Source organism: Pteropus medius, unplaced genomic scaffold, assembly GCF_902729225.1.
Source record: "Pteropus medius unplaced genomic scaffold, Ma_sr-lr_union100, whole genome shotgun sequence".
Taxonomy (NCBI): Eukaryota; Metazoa; Chordata; class Mammalia; order Chiroptera; family Pteropodidae; genus Pteropus; species Pteropus medius.
The window spans coordinates 5,049,617-5,075,214 of NW_024349801.1; the positions used below are offsets into that span (position 1 = coordinate 5,049,617).

Consider the following 25,598-nt stretch of genomic DNA (forward strand, 5'->3'; position numbering starts at 1 on the left):
GGTTGGGATGGGGCACACAGTGGGAGGTTAGGGTGGGGCACGCAGTGGGGTTGGGGTGTGGCAGACAACGGGTAGGGGTGCTGTGCACAGCAGGACAGCGGTGCTGAGAGGAGTCAGCCAGGCCCTTGGAGATCTAGAGCACATGCACCCATCCCAGGTTATTCTACTTCATTTCTCTCAGCCATCCGGCTTCCCTCCATCTCCCTGAACACCGTGTGGAATGCTCCTTCTTTGCCTGGAGTGTGTGCCACGGGCCCCCCACCCCCTGCCCCGCCATCCCTCAGCAGGAGTCAATGCCTGGCCTGGGCCCAGGACCCTGCCAGGCCTCTGGGAACCTCCCCTCTGTCTGGTAGCTCCCAGGGCCTCCCTGAAGTGGCTCTGGCCCCAGAGAGAGATGATGATGGGGGAACAGCAGGCCCCACTGACATAGTGAAGGATTGCCATGGCAACCGTGCAAGGCCGGGCCAGCTGGCAGGAATGAGTCTGGCAGAGCCACAGGCCTGGCCTCCCACCAGGGCCGGGTTGGCCTGGGGGGCAAAGGCCATGTGGGGTGGGGTGGGGACCCCACAAGCACCCACATGATGGGGCTGTGTCTTCTCACAGCTGGTTACCTGGTAGAGCTGGACATCTGGGAAACCCACCTCCTTCCTCCTCACACATGGAGGTGAGGGTGGGGAGCTCTCGTTAGAATTCTCTGATGCCTTCTGAGTCAAAGGTAAACCCTGCCTCACTTCCTCTCCGTCCCAGCTGGGAAGGGCTGCTAGGCTGCATGCTGTTTCTGCAGCATGTAGTTGGTACTCGGTGAAAATATGCCAAATACAACAACCAACAAACGGGCATGTTTATGACTCCCTGCGTCCGAGGCTTGGGGGAGGCTGCGGGGTGCAGGGCCGGGACGAAGCATCCCTGAGATTCAACTCTGCCGCCCCTTTCCTCCTCTGTCCCGTGCATGCAGGAGGCAGGACCTATAGTCTTCTGGGCTCTTTTCGCTCTCATTTGTACCCTAGAAGATCCCAGAGTCCACTCCAAGGACAGGATACCTAGAAAATATGCATATTTTCTTATCCCAGCTCCGTCCCTTCTGTCCTTTCTCAGAGTGGACGAAGAGGCCCCTGCTCCCACCAGGCCTCCCCCAGGCGCTGCACGTGCAACCTCTGCACCGAGAACCTCAACTCAGCAAAGGTTATTCCGCTTATTCTATAGAGCAGCGGTCCCCAACCTTTTTGGCACCAGGGACCGGTGCTCCTATGAGAATCTAATGCCTGATGATCTGAGGCGGAGCTGAGGCGGTGATGCTAGCGCTGGGGAGCGGCTGCAAATACTGACGAAGCTTGGCTCGCTAGCCCCCTGCTCACTCCCTGATGTGCAGCCCTGGTTCCTAACAGGCCATGGACCAGTACCACTCTACAGCCTGGGGGCTGGGGACCCCTGCCATAGATGATGAAACCGAGGTCCCAAAAGTGAGCCAAGTTGCCCGAGGTCACTGGGCAGAGCAAAGTATACTGAGTCCGGGCCCTGTGCTCCCCACCACCATACCCAGACTCCTGCAGTCTCCAAGCTGGGAGATTGAAAGACACTCCGTTTTAGTTCCTTTTTCTTTTCAGTAAAGGTAATATGTAAAATGCTTAAGCAAATGCAATTTCATTCTCATATCTCTTAAGACTTTAACTTACAAATATGTGAGCACTACTACCCCTGCTCAGACCATGTGCTCCAATCTGAGGTTTGGTAAAACAGAACAGAGCAAGTTCTTAGAGAAATACAGCATAAAATGCAGAGTGGTTCCAGTATGTTCCCGCCTGCCTCTCAGGCCCGAATAGCAAGTGTCGCCTTCCCTTCACCTCTCCAGCCTCCCCAGGTCCTCCTTCCCCCACCCAAAATACGATCAAATGACAACACTCTCCAATAGAATGGTCTGTGATGATGGAATGTTCTAGATCTGCACTATCCAATACAACGACTACCAGCCACATGTGCTTACTGAGTCCTTGTTACGCGGCTAGTGCAACTGAGGAGCTGAATTTCTAAATGGCCACATGTGGCTGGCGGCCACCTCACCGGACGCTGCAGCACTAGAATAAAACCTTTATTGTTTAGTGCAAGCACGTCCTGAGGTCAGAGGGTAGGCGAGGAAGGGGAGAGACCTGGGGCTGACAGCACAGCGGGGCAGTCCCTGGGACTGGGACGGACAGGTGATGTGAGCTGGGGGACCTCGGCAGGTGGAGGAAGGAGGGGCAACAGGACCCGGGAACCTGGCTGGAAGCATTGAGCGAGCCGATGCTGAGAGGCCTCACCTAGTGCTGGAAGTCAGGCTGGACGAAAGGGGGGCTTTGCAAAGGGATGCGGAGCAGTAGCCCTAAGCAAGCACCTCCATCACCCCATGCCTCAGTTTCCCCTCTGTAAAACTGCAACAATAACGGGACTAAACCTAAGAGTGTTGTATGGTTAAATGAGTTCACGCGTGCGAAGCACATAGAACGTGACTGGTTCTAGAGCGCACGCTATAAATGCTGGCCTATGTTTGGGGGCAGTTGTCCTCCCTACCTGAAGCCTCCCCTCCAGGGCCATCTGAGTCTCCCTGGCAAGGACAGAGCCCACAGCTCATGCCTCCTGACATCCCCTCCTCCTACATGCTTTTACCAAAATAAATTCCTTTCAGCGTCCCCCGCAACACTACAAGTCGGGTATTAGTATAACTCTCCCCATTTGACAGATGGGGAAACCAAGGCACAGAGCGGGTAAGGGACATACCCAGGATCACTCAGCTCCACGCAGTAGGGCCAGAATTCAAAAGCAGGCACGGAAATCACCCCATTCTACAGATGGGAAAACTGAGGCTGGGAGGAGGCATTTTCAGTGGTCCCTGGCCGCACAGCCAGGACATGGCTGAGCAGGGCTGGCAGCTAGGCCTGCAGAGGCCTCCTGACCACTCGGCTCTTGGGCTTCCCAGGAAGGCTCCAGGGAGGGGGTTCAGGGCGGAGCCTCTGGAAGGGCTAAGGAGGCAGGTTGAGAGGGAGACGCCGACAGCAGGCTGGGCTCTGCCACTCTCTCCCACCCCTGCTTCTCACACCCGCCGCCGCGGGGGAGCCAGAAGCTGGCAGCACCAACTGTTGCCGCCGCCTCCCCTCTCCCTGCCCATCTGCTCCCCCATGGGATCTGGGTGGGTGGTAGGTCCTTGCCTAGACTGCCCGCTGCTGCCCCAGTGGAGTTGTCCGCCGACTCTCCTCTTCTCCTGGGCCTGGGGGCTCTCAGGGGGCATGGTGCGGTGGGCACGGCAGGCCCAGATACCCACCCCCTGAGCCTCGCTGTCATGCATGTAAATGGGCATAGCACAAGCCATTGATGTGGCTGTGGGCTCTGAACGAGCTCCTGCCCATAACTGGGATCCCCCGCCTATTTCCTTCTCTCTGTAGGTTTTCTAACTCCAGGGCCTGGAGTCCACAACCCTCCCACTGCAAATGTCCTCTGCTATCCCAGAAACACTTATCCTTATCCCCTGGCATGTAGACTCAGAGTAAGCAAGTTGGGGAGCCGCGTGTGGACCAGTGGCCTCGACACTTCCCAGCTGCCGGCAAAGGCCCCTGGAGGCTGAAGGCCGGAGCCATCTGTCTCAATTTCTGATGGTTGTTGCCAGACCTCCTGGGGACTCAAGGGATCCTCTCCCGTGGTGGAGCCATATGAGGGGCCACCTAACAGCAGAATATGTACTGGATGCCTGCTGGTATGGGGGGCACTGTGGGAGAGGCGAAGGGACGACCTCGAAGTGTCAGCTCGGGTCCCAGCCTGGGCAGCCAAGAGAACAATGCCCATGGGGCACCTGGATGAAAGGGGGCACGGCTAGGGCAGGGTGGTAGGCAGGGCCCCCAGGGAGAAGAGCTGAGTCCTGAGGGATGAGGAGGGCTCAATGGGCATCCCAGGGCCTCCCTCTGCTCCCCCACTTCTGATGATACCCAGTGAGAAGGCTCTATACCAGCTCTGCCACTTTCTGTGTGACCTCAGGCCAGTTACTTAGCCTCTCTGAGCACCAAGTATACCAAGGGGTAGAACGGCACTCCTTTCTGGATGGGAAAAGGTAATGCCTGGCACCTGGAAGCACTCGATACCGGCTGGGCAGTAGGGGGATGATGAGGTCCAGCTCCAGCTCCATTCCACACCTTCCCACGCTCGTGCCATGCTCCAGCCACCCAGATTCTCCTTTGTTGCCCCCAAGTCCACGGCACCAGGCCTGGTGCCACCTTCTGGCCTTCGCACACACAGGTCCCTTCACGGGGAACACCCTTGCCCATCCTCTCTCGCCACTTGGCTAACTCGTAGTCTTCCTACAGGTGGAGGGGAAGGAGGACCCACCTGTTCCGAGAAAGAGGCTGGATTGGGTGTCCCAGGTGGAGACACAGAGGAGGTTGCCCAGGCAGCTCCATGAAAGACCCCACCCCATTTTTAGGGGCTCTTTAGACTGTGGCTCTGCCTGATCTTGCAGGGGACAGTGACATCTAGTGGGCAGCACGCACATTGCCCATCACCACAGGAGGTCACCCCAGGGCACCCCAAGTCCCCAAGGAAGCAGAGGCTCACCTTCCAGGGGAGGAGAGGGGCAGCGGGGCACAGAGAATGTGAGGCAGGCACAGTGCATTGCTGGCGGCGACGCAGGGCTTAGCTCCCTCTCTAGAACTCCTGCCTCCTCCCGTGGGCTGCCATGTTCCCGCGTGGCATATGCCGGCCATATGCTCTCCCTGTCACAGCATCCTCAGCGGGCCTGCAAGCAGCCTGCTGGCGGGGGCGGGGTACCTTGGAGCTGGAGCGCACCCCAACTGCTACATCGAGCAAACTGCTCGGAGTTGCTCTGAGGAGTGCCAGCACCCCAGTGAGGGAGGTGGCCTATAATCCCGTACCACACGCGGCCATACTGAGGCTCAGAGAGGCTGTGTCTTGCTTGAGGCCACACAGCTTACAAGGGCAGACTGGTCCTGTCACCCAGAGACTCTGACTGTGCATCTGTAACCTGAGAGGGGCTGGCTGGGCAATGCCTGCAGCACTCTGTGATGCCTGCAGGCTTGGTGTGTTCAAAGCTCATGCACCATCACCGGCCAGAGCACCCTCCGTCTCCTCCAGCCCTGTTGCAGCTTCGGGGCCCCTTGCAGACCATGGTCTCACTGGTTTCCTCCTGTTTCCGCAAACCCAGCAGTGGAATCTTCAGGGCACTCTGGGCCTGAAGCCTGAAAGTGACTTGTGCTTTTCAAACTGGGTTCCTCGGAGCTCTGGTGTTCTGCAGATGAGCTTGGGGTCTGCCCAGGGAGCTGAGCGGGGAAACTCAGGGAGAAAAGGCTTGTCCCCTCAAACCAAAAAGTATCTAAAGTTGATTTCTATAGTAGGCACAAGGGCACACACGGCCTAAGTGATGGAGGGAGGGGAAGAAGGTTCTGGAGTTTTGTACTATGCAAGAGGGAGCACTGAGTACGTAATAACAGGCCTAGCCTCCTAATGCCCCCAAATTCCCCTGAGGAGCCAGGCTGAGGTGACCCCATGGAGTGGTTTCCTAGGCAACAAATGTTTACTGAGCATCTGCTTAGGGCCAGGCACAGTCACTGAGCTCCATAGTACAGGGATTAAACCCAGGCTCAGGAGTCGGGATCTCTGAGTTCGAATCCTCGCTCTGCCACTTGTTTGCCAGCGTAGCTGAGAGACTCCATCTCCCTGTGCCTCGGTTTTTTCATCTCTAAGATGGAGCCAATAACAGCTCCTACCTACGGATGACAGTGAGCATGAAATGAGTTAATAGACTGTGTCACTTTCCTAGGGCACGTAACAAATTACTACCAACTGAGGAACTTAAAACAACAGGAATGTATTCTCTCACAGTTTTGGAGCATATTAGTCTGGCGTCAAGGTGTTGTTGGCAGGACTGTGCTCCTTCTAAAGTCTCCTTCCTTCCCTTTCCTGCTTCCGGTGGCAATTTTTGGCTTGGCTTAAGGCAACGTCATTCCGGTCTCTACCTTCATCTTCACATGGCCTTCTCTCCCTGTCTTCATATGCCATTCCGTCAGTGTCCAGATCCCCTTCTTCTCATAAGGCCACCTGTCATTGGGCCACCCTAATCCAGTATGACCTCATTTTAACTAATTACATCTGCACAGACCCTCCTTCCTAATGTCACTCACCGAGGCTGCAGGTGGACAAGCATTTGGGGGTGCACTATCTAAGCCACTACATACATTTCCAGGAATTAGAGCAGCGCCAGGCACACAGAAGCCCTCAGTGCACGTGAGTTTATTGATCCTCACCACGCATCTGAGATGGGAGACTTAGGCACACTCCTTTGGGTAATGCCACGGTTCAGAACAGTAAGCTGTCTGCCTGGAATCAGCCTCGCAATGTAGGGCTCGGATCAGATCCAGTTTTGTCACGTCTACCACCTAGGCATTACGCAGGCCTAAGCTCTCCCGGCCACCTGTCACAGCAACGGCAGGCACTTCCCCTATGGGCACCACCCAATGCCCTGGAGGGGGAGCCCATCCACAGAGGCTTGCAGCCCACCCAGCCACCATACCAGCCTCTCTGGTCTTCTAGGTACCAACCTCAGAGGTGGGGAGGAGGGTGTGGCCCAACCAATGGGGTGTGGCCAGGGAAGGGCGTGGCCAGAGGAGGGGAGACATCTCTGCCCAGGATAGGGTCAAGGGAGCCCAGCATTGCTTACTGCAATTAATGTAGCAGTCTCCTGCTGGTATGGAAAAGTACGAGGCAGGAATGGGCAGGAAGCTCCAACAGACTACGTTCCCAAAGAGCAAACAAGCACTGAGACCCCTCTGTGCCAGGCAGGTGACCATGCCCACATCACAAACAAGGTGATGCCCACAACCAGGCCAGCTCTCTTCCACAACTGGCTGGCCTGGAGGGGAGGTGTAACTAGGGAACACAGAGCATCTCAGGGTCTGGGCACACTGGGGGCCTCGTTATCCAGAAGATCAGCAGTGTAAAAGCAAGGCCTGAATGCAGATGGGAGGCAGGGAATTAGCTGACTCTGATGGAGAGGGATCAGTGTGGGGCTGAGGAAAGAGCTGGGTGCCAGGCCACTGGGAAGCCACTATGTTACTCGGGTCTCTGGACCCAGAATTACACAAGAAAGAGGAAACGCTTTCTGCGTTTAGAAAGAGCCTCGTTTGCGCCCCTAGAAGCTGAAGTCCCACCCGCAGCAGGCAGGCTCAGGTGGCCCGGCAAAGCCCAGTGGGCATCGAGACAGGCAGGCAGGCCCCAGGCCTCCACCAGGGTTACCCCAATCCTCTACTCCAGTCCTGTCTGGCTTCTGAGTCAGGCTGATCAGGGACAATGACCTTGGGCCTGGTCACCTGCTGACCCCAGTGAAACAGGGAGAACAGCAGTTTCTGCCTCTTTTTGAGCCAGCTGACAAGTTCCAGGCCCTGAGCAAGGCAACAGAAGGAAGCTGATCTCCCTCTGTGCACAAGGCCGATGAGGCTGGCAGAGGTACCAGGCTGCAGGGCTCAGCCATCCACCTGGTGTTTACTGAGCACCTACTCTGTGCCACTACTGTGCTCAGGACTGGAACACAGTGGCAAACAGGACCCAAGTCCTTCCCCCTAGGGACAGGCTACACTGCCTTCGGGGGTGTCCATGAGAGGACCAGAGTCATGGAGAGGCAGAGCCTGGACAGCTGGAAGAAGTTCTGTTGCAAAAGTGACTGACAACTGAAGTCACTTTAACCCAGCAATTCCACTCCGTGGTGTGTACCCAAGAGAAATGCAAACCTATGTCCCCACGAAACCAGCCACGCAAATTCAGAACAGCACCATTCATAACAGCCCTGACTGCAAACAGCCCAAGTGTCCATGGATGGTGACTAGATAAACCAAATGTGGCATATCCATCGATGAAATATTATTCAGCCATACAAAGGAATGAAGCACTGATACATGCTACAGCATGGACGAATCTTGAAAAGATTCTTCTAAGTAAAAGACGTTAGATACAAAAGGGCACGTATTATATGATGCCATTTACATGAAATATCCAGAACAGGCAAATCCACAAAGATAGAAAGTAGATCAGTGGTTGCCAGGGGCCGGGAGAAGGAGGAACACAGAGTAATTGCTAAGGGTAAGGGGTTTCTTTTTAGATGATGAAATGTTCTAGAATTAGATAGTGTACTGGTTACATATATCTGTGGACTATTTCAGAATACACTGAACTCTACACTTAGGTAAATTGTTACAAAATTGTTATTTTAAAACCCTGCACTTAAAATAGCACTTGCAAAATGCCATTTTTCACTCGTCAGGGTGTTTTTGAAATTATAAAAATTAAAAGTAATGAGCCCATAGTGTTTTATGACCAGAGAAGTGAGGGGTGCTTGCGCGGCAAGGGCAAAGGGATTTAGGAGACGGGGCAGTGGAGGCTCAGGGAGGGGAGACCTTGCTGGAATTCCTCAGGAGGCAGCAAGGCCTGCAGCGAAAGAGAGGCGGCCACCCCGTTCCCGCCAGCCCAGCTTGCCAGAAGTCCTGGAGATAGCCAGCTGGCGCAGGGGTGACTGAGAACAGACACCCTGGAGATTGCTCTGTCTGCAAACTGTCAGTGGGTCCTGTGGGGCCAGGCTGTGGCGGGTTGTGGGGGGGCACACAAATCTGGTGCTGGGCAGGGGCTCCCAGGGGTTTCTGCCTTGGATCATGTGGTGTATGGGTGGCCACCATGCCACCCTTGACAGGAACCCGTCTTCTCTCTCTGCAGTGGGCAGGAGTTGAGGAATCTCTTGAGGGCGCAACCAAATGCTCGGCCTAGCCTCAGGACGGTGGATGAAACTGGAAGAGGACTAGCAAGAAGCTGCCTGAGGCTGTGACCAACATAATAACAGACACCACCTGCAGGAGGAGGTGCCTGGCAGGTGCTGTTCCACAAGCCTTACACTCCCCCCCAACGCCGTGAACCCCACAAGAGAGCAGGAACTGGCGCCATCCCTGTTGCACAGATGAGGAAACCGAGGCATGGAGTGGTACCAGCTCCATAGCTCTCGGCCCTATGGCACCGGCCGCTGGTGTACCGGTGACACTGGCCATCCTCACAGAGGGTGTCGGGGTGTCGGGCTGTGGGGGGCCTTCTGCCTGCCCCCCTGCCACTTGCTTCTTGGGCCCAGAGCTGTGAGAAGCTGGCCCCACACAAAGCCAGGCCTGCAGGCCAGCAGAACGCCACCCTCCCTACGACTAAGATTCACTTCTGTCCACGGGACACTGCTGACACTAACTGTGTGGCTTTTCTACACCAACAACCCACTCTGCAGCTCTCTAGACAGGGGACACAGATGGTGTCCTACAATTTGATTTAGTTCTGACACTATTACCAGAGTTAGCACAGAGCCCACAGGTCAAGGGCTCAGTCCCATGAGACTGTTCCCTACTTCAGACACCAATCACAAGTCCTGGGTCTCTGTACTTCTGATCGCCCAGCTTATAAATCGGGGGTTCTCATGACCCCCTCCTCAGGTTCGATAATTTGCTAGAACAGCACACAGAACTCAGGGAAACAGGACTGACTGGTACCGATTTATTGTAAAGGATACAACTCAGGGACAGCCCCACGGAAGACCTGCAGCATCATGCTGGATGGGCAGCTGGGCAGCTGGACCCTGGATCGGTCCCTGGCCCAAGAGCTGGCCCGGATGCCCGCCTGTCCCACACCATGGCAGAAGGCCCAGGGCGCTGCTCTGAAGAGTGACTCAGTTTCCACTGAGTGACTTCCACTGCGTGAGGTCCCTCGTGCTCGGGGCTGAGGGAATCCTTAGAGTCCCCGCCCCGGAACTGGGAGGCCTGGTTTGCACTCAGCTCTGCCTCTCAGTTTCCCAGTCTCTAAACTGGGCTAACACCCTCCTCCCTGGGGGGGATGTTAACTAGGCAAAACCCTTAAAACACTGGAACCCAGGCTGGCCTGGCAAGTGCTCCATCCACAGGAGCTGCTGTGGTCCTTCCTGTGGCCACCCCTTGCTGGGCTCCATGCCTTCTTCTGTGAGGCCAGGGGAGGGTCTGCAGCTGGGGTTCCCCCTTCCCCTTGGAATGTAGGGAAGGGGCCCAGTAGGGTGGGGTCTGGCCCAGCACCCTCCCTCTGAAGCAGCTCCGTGCCTGTTGGTTGGGTATATTGGGCTACTGGGTGCGATGAAATCTGAACAAACACTGCTGCCACTTAAATATCTTTTGTGCCTGGATGTAGCAGAATTTCTTAGCTGTGTCTCAAGCTGACTGAGCAAAAGATGGACTCAAGCCCTTGTGGGAAAAGGGGCGGTGCATCTTATTCCTAAGCCTCCAGCAGAGGACTTGATGCTCAGAGGCAGAGTACTAGGACTCAGGAGCATGGCCTTGGGTCAGAAGGACTTCAGGCATGCATAGATTCAGAGACTCAAACATCCCCTGGGAGCTGCCTCCGACTTTGTCTCTCCCCCTCCTTCTTCCAGCCCCGAGATCTTAGTGTTGGGGAACTTTCTCTATGTCATGCCCTCTGGAGGGGGTGCTGAGTACCCAGTACCCACCCAAGTGAGTCCAATGAAACTACCCCCAGCACTGAGCCTGCACCTCCTGGGACCTTCAGCTTGGCCCCTGGCATCCTCACCCAAGGTCCCAATGACCAAGGTCCCAATGACCAAAGACCCTCTGAGCGGGTATCAGTTGGGGAAGATGGCACCAGCTAAAGCCGCCTCTCCCCGCTTGGTTCCAGTCAAGATAAGGCTCCCAAAGGACTAATGCTGGTGTGTAAATATTAGATACTTCTGTCTCCTTTGAGACCAATTACACAGATCATGGCGGCTCCCCCAGGACCATGCCTTCCACTTACTGTATCATCATTAACAGCCTATTAGGTAACAGCTGCTCAGGGAGAGAGGGAGAGAGAGAGGGAGAGAGGGAAACAGAGAGGGAGTGGGGTGGGGAGAGAGAAAATGAGAGAGAGAGAGCGAGAGAGAGAGAGCAAGAAAGAGAGAGAGAGAGAGAGGTGAGAGAAAAGAAAATAGAAGAAGAGAAAGAGACGAAAGGAGAAAAAGAGACGGTAAAGACGACAGAGACAGAGAGAGTGCAAGAGACAGTCAAGAGATCGGAGCGAGACAGAATAGTGAGAAACACAGACGCTTGGAGGAAAGACTGGGAGAGACCCCAGAGAGGCAGGAGGGAGCCGAGGAGGAGAGAAGCCAGGGAGAAGGCAGCTGTGAGTTCTCGGAGGGACATCAGGCCCGCCTGCCCTCGGGGTCTGCTGTGGATGCCCTGCCTGCTCCTGTTTGCCTGCCCCTCTAGCTGTGCTTGCCCCACGGTGTCCCTGGCCTGCAGGCAGGTGGGCAAGGCTGGTAGGCACCAAGTGGGCCCCAAGAAAGCCCTTCTAAGGCCAGGGCTGCCCACAGCAGGCCTCAATCCCACATGCTAGGCTATTTATCCGCAGGGATTCCTATGGCCAAAACCGGGAGATAAGAGCCACCACGGCGAGGAGCCCCGGATCTTTCTGCGGAAGCCTTCAGGTGCATGTCCAGCCTGGCTGCCAAGCGCACAGTGGGGGCCCAACACTGTTTAGAAGAGAAAGCAGAGGTGAGGAATTTCCACCAGCAATTACAGACCAGCCCCCTGGCAGGTCTTCCACGTTCTCACCCCCTCCCTGCACCCCCGAGTCCTTGGAACAGCCTCTGGAGCAACAGTGATGGGCCCCGCGCGGAGATAAGAAGGGGAACATAGAGGCTGAGTGGCGGCCTCCCTGAGGCCACCCAGCTGGACAGCCCGTACACCGGTGTTCAAGGCCAGTGACCCAAGGTCAGGGCCATGCTTCTGGATCCTGGTGCTCTGCCTCTGAGAGCATCAAGTCCTCTGCTGGAGGCTTAGGAATAAGATGCACTGCCCCCACCCCCCACCCCGCCGCCGCCCCACTTTCCCATGAGGGCTTGAGCCAGGATCCCCAGGGGAGGAAGGACAGAGAAGCCCTTGTGTAGTCACCAAGACCAGGACTGCCCTCCCTGACGAGCATGCATCACTCCCCTGCAGGATGCCGCTCAGGACCTGGGCAGTCTTCACAGCCGCCTCCTCCTTCCCCAGGGACCCCACTGCTCCTGAGCTCTGAGGTCCTATCTGCCCCGAGCCTTGGCCCCTCGGCACGGTTGCAGGCTTACCATCTGTTCTCCATCTGTCCCTCCAACCAAACCATAAATGTTTACTGAGCCCTCCCTACCCACCAGGCACATTTCTGTGCACTGGGGACAGCACGGACAAACAGACACAGACCACACCTGCATGGAGCAGAGGATACCTGTGGTCAGGGACGAGTGCCAAAGAACACATGGTCAAGAAAGGCTTTGGTGACTGCGAAGGCAGAGCAGCACCCCTGAGAAAACGGGGACCAGCATTCCAGGCAAAGGGAACGGAAGGTGCAAAAGCTGAGGTGGGAACTAACTTAGCGTTTCTGAGAAGTGGGGAGAAGCCACCAGTGCTTGGGGGCATGTAGGGTTAGGGGGCCACAAGATAAAGTCAGACAGTAAGGAGATACTCCTTGAGCCCTGAGGATTTGGAATTTCCTTCTAAGAGCATTAGGGAAGCCACCTCAGGGACCTAAGCAGAGGGTAACGAGTCTGGCCCCTCCACAAAGCTGCCTTGGGCTGGGTGTGGGGGACACACCAGCTATAAACTTCCTTGAGGGAGAAGTTGACCCCATAGGCCTGAGCCCCTGACCCCTTCAGTGCTCATAGGAAGTGACAGACGCTCCCCACCCAGGTCTGCTCCTCAGAGTGCCCCTCCTTCCATCACTTCCAGGTGTAGTACCTCAGCTGCCTGGCCCCCTCTCCAGGCCTCAGGGCCCTGGGGCCTTTGAGGGTGGGAATGGGGCCGGCCTGGCGCCCCGGAGCCCCTGCCAGGATTTCAGGCTCCTGGCCCTGTAAAGCATTTGATTTCTCCTCCTCCAGGGCTGGAAATAATTAGGCGGCCGGGAACATAAATCACAGCCTGGCTCTGTACATCTGCTAATCACATCTCCTGAGGATGAGCGAGGCAGGGGCGGGGTGCAGGGTTCCTGCAGCTGGGGCATCCTTCGAGGAGTCCACAGCACCCCACATCAGCCATGCTTCCAGCAAGGGTGTGGGGTGCTGGTGGAGAGTGTGGGATTCCAGGTTCCCCAAAGTTCTCACCCACACACAGACACACTCATACATACACACACCCACCCACACACAGATACTCACACACTTTTACCCACTACTGACAACACGCCCAGTTTCTCCACAACTCACTCACAGACATCCATACATACACAAAGACACACACAGACCCCCTCCCCCACAGACCCCACAGACACACTCACACACATTCATACACCAACCCTGCCCCGATACACACGCACTTGCACACTGTATCCTGCAGGTAAGAAATGGGAAACTGCAGGTTTGGGGCTTGGGGTTTGGGCGCCACCTAGGGTCCATGTCCCGGCACTGCCGGACTAGACACCAGCCGACCCAAAAGCAGCGCTCCCAGACCCCACCTCCTCCCTCCAGCCAAGGGAGGAAACTGCTCTCTATTAAAGGCCCTAATTTGTAACAATCCATATAAAAAGCACGAAATTAACTGGCAGTGGAAGGGAATACTGAGGAGTATTTTAAGAATCAAATATTTAAAAATTTTAACTTACCTGCTTTAAAACTAAGGCATATAACGTTATCTCAATACATCCAACCGAAAAGGTCAAAAACAGGGAGGTTTCTGTCAGACAGGAGCTCCTTCTCCACTGATGACAACAACAACAACAATAACAGGGTGGCTATTGGCTGGTGTCGCCGACCACAACTATGATGTCATGCTTCCTTTAAAATTGAATTTGCTGAAGAAAATTGAGATCTTAAATTCTGAAGTGAATATTAGTATGAGTATCCGGTGAATGTGAATATGCTGAGCTAAAGATGGTGTTGGAGCATTTCTCACAAGTACCCTATGAGGGAACAACCTAACACGCCCATCTTTTCGGAGTAAACTGAGGCCCTGGAAGGTTCATCGATGGCCTAAGTCACTCTGCTCAGTGGCAAAGCTGGATGCCTGAACCAGGACTGTGTTCTCCAAAGTCCACGCACTAAACTGTGACACGAAACTGTCCCCCCGCCCTCATCTTGATCTGCTCCTATTCTAGGCAGCTCACTGGGGTCTGGGAGGTAGGCCCTTCGGGCTGTCGCCAGGAGCACTCGCTTCTCCCACACGGCTCCCCACACGTGGGGTTTACCTCACCGCAGCCCCTCACACACCGGACCCTTTAGCTTTTGTCTTTCCAGGCTGGACACCCCACAGCCCCCTCCTTACAAGGATGTCTGGTGACCAACAGGTGACCCTGCAGCAACAGGACCCAGCACAGGGGGCTGACTCATCATCTCCACGCATCTCGAGGGCACGGCAATGTGCATGCACCTGCCACCCAAGATTCCTGAGGCCCTCCCTCCTCCTCCAGCAAGTGACAAATGTATACGCACCCCTCAGGGGAAATCTAACCAGAGAAAACTACCCTCAGTGAGTCATCCCACCTTTCCGGCCCCTGAGTCAGTAATAGACAGTCCCCTGGCCCCTGGCAACATTTCTTTTGACATCAAAGGCTTTTTAAAAATGTTAAATAGTGCACATGGTTTTAAAAAGTCAAACAGTGCAGAATGCTACACAGTAAATAGTGAGGGTCCCTTGGCCTTCCAGAAGTGGTCACTCTCTACACTTTTCTGTTCGTCTTTCCAAAATCTGCTGTGCACGTACGTGTGTGTATGTGTGTGCACACGCGTGCACATTCTCATGTGTCAAGACACAAACCAGAGCACATCAAACACAGGGATTTGCTCCTTCTTTTCCACCAAAAATATCTCTGGGAGCATTCCCTCCCAGCCGCCTGCCGCACAGAGGCCAGTGCCTGGCTCCCTTGGTTAATTTCACACTCCTACTTTCCAGCAGGACAGACTGGCCTGGAGCCCTGCTGTGCGCACAATCCCACAGCAGTCATCTGGGTACCCTCCACCTTCTTCAACATGTGTCTGGGACATAGTGTCCGCCCCCAAGGGCTCCTCTGGGGCAAAGCTGACAAAAGGGGACACAGTCCTGGCAGCAAAACTGTTAGGTCAAAGGGATGTTCATCCCATTTGGTATAATCCCTGTGTCCTCAATGTCTCTCTCCTAGGACGGCCTCTAAAAGCTAGAAAAGGAAATGAACAGATTCTCCTCTGCAGCTCCCAGAAAAAAACCAGCCCCGCCAACACTCTGATTTGAGCCTAGTAAGACCGCTTTTGGACTTCTGGCCTCCAGATATTACTCTTTAGATATTATCCAGACACAATGATTATTAATCACATAAATATTATTAATATAACGTATTGTTTTCAGCCACTATGTTTGCATTCACTTGTGACCACGGGAAACTGACACATTTGTGTCCCCTCACTGACATTAGATTCACTTGGGGAACTTCACAAAAATGCCCAGGCCTCACCCCAACTAATCAAAATGGAATCCCCAGGTACTGCTGGCATCTGGATTTTTCTAAGGAGCAGTCAGGGCAGGGGATGCTGCCCTAAACCTCCTGCCCTTCAATCTCTCACCCCCCACCCCAGCTGCCCCACCATGGGCCATGGGCACAAGTCTTCTCCTAGACTGGACATCCTGCTGCCACAGGCCCCACCTGCCCATCGCTCCTGGGAGGGCGCTTCTGTCTCTTCTGAGCCTTAATGCCCATGACAGTATCCTCCTCACTAGGATGCTACAGGTTTAAAATAAGATGATGTGTGCAAAGGGGCTGGCACAGGGTCTGTCCCACAAGGCACGTGACATATGCTTAAAAGTTGTGTTCCCCGCACAGGTGGTGGTGCTGAGCTCGGCCTGCTGTCACCTTCACTGCAGAGATGACACGGGGCTCTCAGATGGCGGTTACCATGTCCCAGAGCAGACCTGGACCTGGCCACGTACAGCCCTGATCCCTGCTCACCCTGGGGGCCTCGGGCAGCTTAGCGCTCACCCTTGGGCCCCATGCACTCCCACCCGTTGACTCCACCCAGCTGCAAGGGGCCACTGGTGGGCACACGTCCAACGTGTGCAGGACTCCACTGTGGAAGGCCTGACTGCCCAGCCCCACATGGCAGCCCCACTAATTCCTCCCAATGGCACCTACGGGACCCCACCAGCAATAGGACAGGCACTCGGCCAAGGCCTCCGTGCAGAGCTGCGTCCAGCAGGGGAAACCACTAAGGACTGCGGGATTCTGGAGAGGGGAGATGGACAGGAGTGGCTCCAGGGGAGTGGGTAGGAGGACATTTGGGCATGTGAAGAGGAAGGCGCTGAACTCTTCCTCAGAGCCAGGAAGTCACTTGGACACTAAGACCTGCACACCTCTGAGAATGTGGGCTGCGGGGCAGGCACAGGAACACCAGGACAGTGGCAGAACAGGCTGGCCAGAATGGGGGTGGTGCTGGGAGTGGGGGGGAGTGGAAGGGGACCTGGCTGACGGGGTACAGACAGCAACTAGGAGAGATTAGTTGCCTTCCAGGGGCTGACTCCCTCCCTGGCAGCCACCACAAAGGATAGACAGGCTGCCTGCTCAGTTCTGGGTAAGGAGGAGTTGAGGAGCATGCCCTAAGTGGTGTCTGGCCCATACTTAGTCCTAAAGCAAGGGTGGGGCATAGCGCTGGGGGAGAGAACCCTTTGAAGCATGGGTGGGAGCCCCACTGCCTCCAGAAAGTACCCCCTGACCATCTCTGCTGGGCTGAGGGCTTCAAACAAAGGGTTCTGGATTCCTGCAGACCTCAGTCTGAATCTTGTTCTGTCACTTACTAAGCTGTGTGACATATTTCTAAATCGAGGCAAGGCGGGGAGGTGGGCACACTGGGTCAAAGACATAGTTCCTGCAGAGGCTCACTGATGTCCCCTCCCCAGTGGTATGTGGTAAATGTTTAACAACCAGCTTTCTGAAAAACAACAACTCTGATTTGTAGCATCCCCCAATTTCTATGGTGTAAATACTCCCACCACAGTTGATTTTGAGCTACCAATGAGACGTCACTCAAGGTGGAGTTGAGAACAGGTGTGCACAGTTCAGCCCCAGTGCAGACCGGGAGTGCCCAGGAGGCAGCGCAAGGGAACATAACCCATGGGCATCTGCTAAGTGCCAGGTGCTGGGCTGGGAGCTCCTGTGTTGACCACCCCCCATCCCCCACAACAACCCTCTAGCGTGGAAATCGGCAGCCCTGTTTTACTGATGCAAAGACTGAGGCTCAGAAAGAAGAGGCAATGAGCCCAAGGTGCACAGCCAGGAAATTATCAGAGGCAGGTTCAAACTGTCTGTCTCCGAAGGGAGAAAGGAAGGCTTAGACTGGACCTCAGGACCTCCAGGGGTAGCTTTTTATTAATAAGGCATTTTTCAAAAGTTAGCCAGGACAGTCAAAAAGTAGGGGTGGAACATCTCATCTGCCTTCTGTAGGGATGGGGGAAGGACCCGGCCTGTCACCAATAGGAAGGATGTGAAATTCCCGAGAGGGAAGGCACTGGCTAGGCCAGTCACTGCACAGCAAACACCGTGGCACAGGCGGCTTTGATCAGAACAGTGATGACAGCTGAGCACTGCATTTGTGTTAACTTCTTTCATCTTCACGGGAACCCTTTGAAGGCAGCACCAATGTCCCACTTTACAGGTGAAGAAGTTGAGGCTCAGAGAGATTCGGTGACTTGAATAAAGCCAGGCAGCTAACTAGTCGTGCTGAAGGTCTAATTTTTCTAGACCATCAGAAAACTTTTTCTCACCAGGCCACAGATTTTTACAAACGGTTAAGTGCACACAGTTCAATGCCTGGCTGGTGTTTAGGTACATATGGATGTATTCCAAAAACAGCCGATCATGACATAGAACATTTCCAGCTCTCTAGGGCTGCCAGTGTCCCTCCCCAACTGACAGGTCTTATCACTGACCAGATGGGGCTGATTTGCCTGTCCTGGGATCCCACGGAGCAGATTTTGGTGCACAGATCCTTGATCCCACCCCCTGCCAGCCTGAAGAACCCTCAGTCTGGGATCCTCAGGGTTCCAGGGTGGGATTTCAGGATCCAGTGATGGGGTGCCCATGGTAGAGACAGATTTCTGTTGAACCACAAAAAACTGCAAAGTCGCAGACTCTAGATGATCCCAACTCTGTTCGGAGGGGCATGGAGTTACCCAGAAGGAGCCCTCCCAGCTCTGCCCCTCCCACCTCTCTTGGCCTCAGCTCCCTCTCCTGCTGCAGCCACCACAGCCTCCATGGAGGGCTGCAGCCAGGGTTCAATGACAGGGTTCAATGAAGGAATACTGGCCACTGGGAGGCTCTGAGCCTGAGCCTCAACTCCAACTCCAGGGAGAGGCTCAAGGGGTGGGAAGGTTGAGGGGCGGGGTGGTCCTCAGAGCAGCCCATCCAGGAGTAAATCCATGTCCCTTCTCATGGCTCTTCCAGCATGCCCTCCTCTCCACCCCTGTGGCACTCCCTCGTCCAGGCTGCTCCGGGAAGCATTTCTGCCCGCTTCACTCACACTCCTTGCCTTGCTCAATATGGCATCTGTCCCCAAGGAAGAGCCACCTTGCCTCCTTTTTCCACATCAGTCACGGTGGTCTGTTATAAGCTCAGCTCTGGCCATGATACCATCCTTGCTGCCCTTCAATGGTATCTCTCCATGTCGACACAAAGGCCGCTGCCTTCCCCAGCACAGGGCCCTGCAGGGTGGGTCTTGCCAGCCAGGCACATAGTGGATGTTCCATAGATATCTGTTGGATGAATTTACTAAATGAAAGTAGAAAATGGGAAGGGAAGGGTGAGAAGGAGAGGAACAGCATCAGCACCCTGCAAATGCCCCTGCCCTGACCAAGCCTTAGCTGAGGGCGACCCCAGTGAGGCCCAGGGTCCTGGGGCACCAAGGAGAGCCCTGCAGCCGGGGGCCGGAGCCCTCCCCTGCTGGGGCTCTGACCCAAATCCTGCCTGACTCCTCTGAGCGGGGAGGAAGGGAGCAGGGAGAGGGGCCAAGAGAAGCAGAGAGCCTTCCAGAGCCCCTTCCCAGGACGCAGAGGCGAGGGCTGCTCTCACGCCTGCTCTGGATTCCACCAGCAGAACCAGGAGCCAACGGCTGACGAAACCCTGGCCGCCTGAGGATGCCGCCTGCCTGCCGGGGCCCCAGCCTCCCACGCCATCCCCTCCAGGGCTGCGAGGCACGATGGGGCTGTGGAGGGCAGAGGGATGTCTCCAGAACACCACCTCTCTTGGATGACTGCCTTTGTGGGAGGCAATGGTTCTAGAAGAAAAACAAACACAGGCCGGGGGAGGGAGGAAGCAGGCAGCAGATGCTGGCAGGCGAGACACAGTGTCTGGGGGAGGTCAGGGAAGGCTGGCGGGTGGCTAGGCTGGAGGGTGGCCCCCCGGGTGCCCTATGGCGCCAGGCCAGGGTCGGGACCCCAGGCTCTTCCGGCTAGACCTGGCAGGGAACCGAGGCAGAGAAAGTGTCCCCGGCAGGATGCCGCGACCCAGGAGTCCTCCTGACGCACGGCCAACGCCCCCCTGCCTTGGGTCTGACAACAGAGTCGGCTGGTTGGCCCAAGCCAGGACCCTGGGCCTCGGCTCCCTATTGTCCACTCTTTCCCACTGCCCTGCCTGTGGTCAAGCCCTTGGCCTTCCTCCCAAAGCCCCCTTTAATCATTCATTTAGCTCAGGATTAGGGAGCTTCTAAGACAGCCCAGGCATTGGGGCTGGAGCAGCACAGAGACCTATCTGGCTCCATGGAGCTTTCATTCCTTCACCGTCCATGGCTCCCTAGTACCTTCAGGATGAGGCAACCCCCCAAGCATGCACTCTAAGCTATCAACTCCTAGTCTGAACTCCCTTCTAGATTCCGGTGCCCCAAGTGTGCACCATGCTCATGCTCATGCCCTCCTCTGACCCTCTGCCCATGCCGGTCAGTACTCCACCAGGTGTCCTGTGCTGTCCCCTCTGCCCACAGCCCACTTTCCCTCTTCTTTCAGGAAGTCTGCCTCATCCCCTCCACGGGATACTAGTTTTAAACTGAAGACTCCTAGTGTGAGGTCAAGGTGACAAGCGCACTCAGGGGTGTATGATTCACAGGTCTTGCAGGAGGGAGGAGGTGTGGGGCTTGAGGAAGCGGCGGCGGGGGCAGCCGGGCAGAGATTGCAGGGGGGCCCTGTGAGAGCAGGAAGGGTGTGGTTCTGAGGCCTTACAGGCAGCAGTTGGCACCTAACAGTCCCTAGGACGCTCCACCGGGTGTCCGAGAGGGAACTGCTGCCTGCGAGTCCACAGGCCAGTCTTCTCATGAACCTTCAAGGGCTCCCCATGGCTCAGCCACAAAGTCCAAGAGAAGCTGAGTGTTGGCACCTAAGAACGGGCATTCATGCTAGCTCCAACCTAGCCCCCCACCTCTACTGCAGCCCCAAGCTCCATCACCCCTATGTCCACACACCTGCCGTTTTCTCTCTTCAAAACACCCTTTCCTCTTTCCTACATCTGTAGTGCTTACTTAGCCCTCTTCGACCTCTCAGGGAACCCCTCACTTGCATCCCAGGCAGACTGAACCCCGACCCTCCCTGTTCTCAGGCCCTGAGCCAATGGTGTCACCCATGGCATCACACTCCTTTTAAGGAGGTACTCAGACAAGTCCACTCTACAGATTAGGGTAAGGCACAGAGAGGTTAAGTCACATGGCCAGGTCATACAGCTGGGCAGTGATGAGGCTGGGCTGGGAACCGGCCAAAATACAGAATCTCTTACACAGCTTCAACTGTCCACGGCACTAGCCACACGATGCCGCGATGCTTCTCATTCCTTACTGTCCTCTGCCAGGTTCCAGGGCCCCAGCTTCTAGCCCAGCCAGCCAGGGATAAAGACTCACCCAAAACGATGCCACACAGGGGTGTGAAAAGAACCCCTCTGGCTTTATCAGACTCAGACCTTTGTGATTTTAACCCTGAAATCGGCATCTCCTCAACTCGCCATGCCACAGGGGGACTCCACAAGACCTTGAACAAGACGCTGGACTCCTCCAGGCCTCAGTTTCCCTCTATCTGCAATGGAGGCCAAGCAGCTGGTCCCTGAGGTCCCCCAGCCCCATAGAGAGCAAGCCACGTCCTGCTGCCCTTTCCAGTCCCGTGGCCCAACCACAGGCCTGCCCAGGAGCCGCTGAGGGCAGCCACAAGCGGGAGGAGCCAGGAAATCCGGGCAGGGCGCACCCCCCACCCCCACCCCTCGCCGCCGCCCCGAGCCCAGGCCAGGCGCCGGAGGGGGCGCCGGCTGCCCCCAGAAACACGCTCCAGATGCGCGAGGCGCTGCCAGCATTCCTGGAAGGTAACGCAGGCTGGGCGGGGGGCGGAGGCACGGCCGCAGCCCGCTGCCAGATGTGCACCGCGAACAGCTGCCCCCGGCTAATAAGGTCAGCTCCTGGCTCCGGCGAGCCGCGCGCTCACCGCCGCCTCCGCCCGCCCGGCACCCGCCGCCGCGCTTCCCAGGGCGGCCTGGGGGAGGGGCCGGAACGCGCCCTCCGCCCACGGTCTGGGGGAGGGGCCAGAACACCTCCCACCCTCGTGGTTCAGGGAGGAAAGATCAGAACCCCCTGGGGACGAGGTGGGGGCCTGAAACACCCACCCGCGCCCAGCCAACACCTCCCTGTAACCGAGGGAGGCCAGAACCTCACCCCACCTTGCAATTGCAAGCGGGGTAGGGCGGGGGTGCGGGTGCGGGGCATGCTCTGTTTTATTGGCCATTTCCCTTTAGCGATCGAGAGGAGAGACCTAGTGCTAAGTTTGGGGCCTTGGCCTGAGGGGAGAGGGCATGCAGTCCACGTGGGCTCCCCACTGCGGGCGGGGCCAGCTGCCTGGGAAGCGCAGCTGCGGGGAGTCTGGGGTTTCCAGGGTTCCCTGCTCACCCCCACGAGTGACCTTACCCACTCCGCTCCCCGGCCTGTCCCCTACACCTCACCCCGCTCCAGGAACACCCTGTCCTCCATCCAGAGATGTGAGGTCACATCCCTGGGGTGGGGGAGTAGGGCTCAGATTCTGCTCCTTCCTTCCATCCAGGTCCTGGACAGGGCCGAGGCGAGTCCCGGCACCTCCTGCCCTCTCTCTCCCAGATAAAGGCGTCGGCAGCAGCCTTTGTTTCCCTGGTGTAAACCGAGCCAGATGCAGTCTAATCCCCCAGCTGGGCTGGATTTGCAGGCGGCTGCAGCTCTAGGGCCTCTCAACCTCCCAGGCCTTGCCCTCCCTGCTGCCCCGTTCGCTTCAACTTCACCCATCTCACCCCAAGGGCCAAGGGCAGAGCTTTGGGATCTTGCCCTCCTGTGCCCAATGACCTTGGGCAAGTCTTGTGACTTCTCCGAGCCTTGGTTTTCTTGTCTATAAATGAAGAATGCTGAGGGCCCAGCCCACAGGTTGCAGCGGGCTCAGTAAGCTCAGATACTGTTATTAGTACCTGGAATGATGCTCACCTCCCTGACCACCCACTATGAGCTACACTGCACCCATCTGACCACACATCCCATCTCCAGAGCATAGAACAGTGGTGACAGTGACTTAGGTACCCACAGGACTCCTCAGGCATGACTCGTTCACTCCTTCCAAGAACCTGAGAACCCGCAGAGGCTGGTGCTAGTATTGACCCCAGTGCACAAAGAAGCTGAGGCCCAGAAAGGCCCCAAGGCTAGTAAGATACAGGATTATTATCAAAAATGAGGAAGCAGCCCAGAGAGGTAAAGAGACTTGCCTAAGATCACACAGCAAATGAGAGGCAGAGAGCACGGATTTGCTCCTTCCAAATCCAGGAGGGGGAAGAGGAGGGTACTTTCAAAGTGCTCGTAGCATCAGGTAGGCTCTTCTAAGTTTAGTCTGAAGCCCTCCAGAATCAGACCCCTGTGATACTTGTTAAAAACTCCTAAACCCTGGTCTGGCCCTACCAAACTAGAGTCTGTGGGGAGAGGCCCTGGACTCTGCATTTATTACAGGTTATGTGCGTGGAGGAGTGGTGGCTGAGGGGCTGCATTCCAGGCTGTTGTACCATGTGTGTATGGAGAGGGGGCAACGCAGTTCCAAAGGGAGCTCTCTGTCCCCTCCAGGGCCCAGCATTCCAGCCCTGGGCCACCCAGGCTGGGAACACAGCCTCACCTGGGCTGGTCCAGCCAGAAGGCGGGCAGGGTGCCAAGCTCAGAACCTGCCAGGAGTGTCTGATGGATGCAGTGCCTCCTTCCAAAAGCCATTAATCATCCAGAGAAACTCCCCGTCAGTCCATCTGTTCCCCACCCATGCACACACCCCCACGTGCACCACATGCACAGATACACACAGCACACACGCATGAACACACACAGACACCGCATGCACCCAGACACACGCCATGCCCCCACATGTGCAACCACACGTCCAAGAACACACACTGTGCATACAAGCTCTGTATGGACACACATCACACACTCACACAATACCACACACACACATACACCACAAATGTACCACACAGGCACACAGGTTTCACACCACACATACACCACACATACTGCGCTCAGACCACATGTGTACATATGTGTGCACATCCACAAACGTGCACAGGAACACACATGCGGACCCACAGACATGTATGTGTGCTCACACAGCTGTCACGGTTCCTATCCCGATGAGAGGAGACAAATGGGGCCCATGAAGCTGTTCTAAATATCCCAGTAGGCCAAACTACCCTGCAGCCTCCACGGAGGGCCCCAGCTAGGTTCCAGCTCCCTATTCCTTTGCTTGGGGTGCCAATTCTGTCAACTCATGTCTCCCCAGGGCTTTCGATCTCCATCAGAAGCTCTGGCTGGTCGGCAGTGATTTAAAAAAAATTAGGAAATGAATTAATGATTGGTTGATAAACGTGGTTTGGCAGACACCTCCTTTTGCAAGCATGGAGGGAGGTAACTACGTGGATTCTTGGGGCAAGCAGGCTGGGACTGTACTTTCCCATGCATTTCACTGATGAGAACAAGGCCTGGGTGGGGGACCCATCCAGAGCCAGCAGCTTCAAGAGGCCCTTGAGACCAGAGTGAGGTCTCCCAGTCCCTGCCCACCAACAACCCTCTCTGACCCACAGCCACGCCCCAGGAAGCCCAGCCTTGTGTGTCATGCCCTGGAGCCATTAATTCATTTGTCCATTTATTCACATCAGAAAAGACACAAACACAGGGCTGAAGATGTAACCAGGGTGGAGAGAAGCTTTCGTCAGCTGGAGTAGTCAGGGTGGCCTCTGGGAGGAGGTGACATGTTCAATGAAAAGGAGCTGGTCCTCTATGCAGAAGGGCAGGTATAGTGTAGCATCAGAGGGCAGGGGGCTGTTGTTTCAGCAGAATCCTTCCTACCCCTGAGCCTTGGAAGGAAAACCAAGTGAGGTTGAGGGGAGAGGAACACCTTCTCTGTCACCTGAATCCTCACACAGGAACTCAGCTGGGCCTCCTTAAGGCACTCGTGGCAGCAGACATGGCCTGAAGATTTGTCCATTTGCTCCACACCCGCATCCTGAGTGGGACAAGGCAGCGGGGAACAATCCCTGTCCCTCTTTGCTCTGGATACTCAGAGTCTGTCTACAACCTGAGCCTCCATCCACCTGCCTGTCTGAGGGTGTCTGACAGAGTAGTCTGAGCCCTGCATCCTTTCTGTACAAAGCTTGAAACCCGAGGGGAGCAGACTGGTGCTCAAAGGGGCAGAACGTTTACATTCAGACATGAAGGTCAGCCTTTTCCAACTGTGCCTCCGGAAAGTGCCTGTGGCCAGGGCTTCTCTTCAGGGTTTGCTTGTTCTTTTGGGTTCAGAAGGCAGCTCCCAAGAAAGCAGTCGTAAAGACACCTGGCTTGGTGTGTGTGGCCTTGTGGCAACAAACACGCACCTCCTAAGGTATGTCCCAAAGGTCGATGCTTTGGTTCTGGTCTGTCTGACAAAAGCCTCGTCACTTTATGTCTCCACCCCTAACCGTGGGGAAGCAAATTTGACTGGTACATGAGTCTGGTACTCCCTAGACCAGGGGCGGAGGGGCTGCCAAGCACTGGCACTTGCAGCTGTCAGAGAAGAGCCACAGAGTGACATCCACAAGCGGTCAGCATTGGGGGTCCTTCGAGACCTGGCACTAGGATGACTCTCCATGTGCTTTACCAAGTTTTCTGTATCTTCTAAGTTTTCTAAGATGACCAGGCATCATTTTGTGCTACAGGAACAGTAAGTGTTATAACTGACACTCACGGGAGGAATGAATGGAAACTGCCTTGACACAGAAGTGAAAACTGTGAAGGTTTGGATTGGCTTTGGGGTCTAGGCAAGTAGCTGCCTGAGAGGAAGACCCAGGGTACCACAGTACTGCTCACACAGGTAGCTCTGCCCAGAGAGCCGCTATGGAAGGCAGGCAGAGGGGCTACATCCAGCCAGCAACCCCTCTATTCCACCCCTGCATCCAACTATTGAACCATCTATCCAACCATTTAAGCGACTGTCTGTCTAGTCATTCACACACGCAACCATCCATCCATTCATCTGTCCATCTTTCCATCTATCCAACAATCCATCCATCCATCCATCCATCCATCCATCCATCCATCCACCCACCTACCACCCACCATC

General features: G+C 55.8%; 1 protein-coding gene and 1 long non-coding RNA gene across 4 annotated transcripts in view; both read right to left on the bottom strand.

The window, feature by feature from the left end:
* Positions 1-25,598, bottom strand: part of GSE1 (Gse1 coiled-coil protein) — a 412,220-nt gene that overhangs the window by 337,366 nt on the left and 49,256 nt on the right. The gene's annotated exons all lie outside the window — the stretch shown is intronic.
* LOC120622932 (uncharacterized) lies at positions 17,344-25,556 on the bottom strand. Its single transcript, XR_005658599.1, has 2 exons — positions 20,870-25,556; positions 17,344-18,759 (listed from the first exon to the last, which is right to left on the bottom strand). It is a non-coding gene; the product is annotated as an uncharacterized LOC120622932 (long non-coding RNA).